Below are 1,262 nucleotides of genomic sequence, written 5' to 3'. Positions count from 1 at the left end.
TCTAGAGTTGAAGATTATGCAAGAGGGAGATGACATGGACACCATTTTTTGTTGGCATCAAGGATATGAATGAAAAACTCATCTCTACAGGTGAAGTTATTTATAATAGCTCACTTGTGCAAAGTGCTCTCGATGCATTGCCAGACTCTTATCAAACTTTTAGTAATACTTAAATACTTATGACCCAAGGAAACTCTCAAGCTATCAAGTTTGATGCATTATGCACATTGCTATTACATGTGTCACTTTCAAGAAAGAACAGGGCTAGAAAGCATACAGTTGAATACGCTTTTCTTGCTACTCAAATAAAAGGTGGTAATAGCAAGTAGCCACTTCTCACAGCTTTTCAGTGAGTAGCACATTGCCTATGTCTATTGCTTCTACTAGTAGTAACTCACCTGGGAATTCTGGTGAAAAAGGCAAGAAGAAGTTCGTTTCCATTATTGCAAGGCTAATGATAACTTGCTAAAGCAATATCCAAAGTTCTAGACAAAAGATACATTGCCATTATTGCAAGGCTAATGATCACTTGCTAACGCAATGTTCAAAGTTGAAGGCAAAATAATCCAAGAAGAAAGAGTTTGATCTACCACTAGTGCATCTAGTGATGTTGATGTAGATGTAGAGTGGGAATTTAGTGTGCAAAGTGTACTTATGATCCTTCAGTCCATGATGCATGTATGTCAATTGTTGCACAATCATGTGTTTGATACTTTGATAGTGGTGCTACAAAGCACATTACTTCATATCGTGACTTGTTTCCATCTCTCAAGATTGTCCCTCATGGGAATACGGTCACTTGTGCCAACAATACCTCTTATTTGGTCAAGAGAGCTGGAAAGATTCTGCTAACTACTTTGAATGGAAGTTATTTCACACTTGTTGATGCATTGTATGTATGAGGGATTGAAAAAAACCTTTTCTTTTTGTATTTGCACTTGCAAGACTTGTTCTTGTTGTCAAATTTGTGGATAATAGATGTAGATTTCATGATCTCAGTTTTGGTGATGAAATTGTTGCATTTGACATTTTATGTTGTGGTATGTATAAGCTCACTTTGTAGTGTGGGGAAAATTTTGCAAATCCAATTGTGGATTGAAAGACTATTTCAGATACCAAATTTTGGCATGTATGTTTTGGGAATCTTAATTTTGCCAGTTTGCTGCGTTTACAAAAATCTAATATGGTTGGTTCTTTGTGGCCTCTACAAGAGGGTGCTAAGCATGTTTATGAAGGTTGTATTTTGGGTAAGATGTAGCGTT

The sequence above is a fragment of the Adiantum capillus-veneris genome, chromosome 6 (assembly GCF_014529385.1).
Source record: "Adiantum capillus-veneris isolate H3 chromosome 6, ASM1452938v2, whole genome shotgun sequence".
Lineage (NCBI taxonomy): Eukaryota > Viridiplantae > Streptophyta > Polypodiopsida > Polypodiales > Pteridaceae > Adiantum > Adiantum capillus-veneris.
This window is presented reverse-complemented; position numbering follows the sequence as displayed.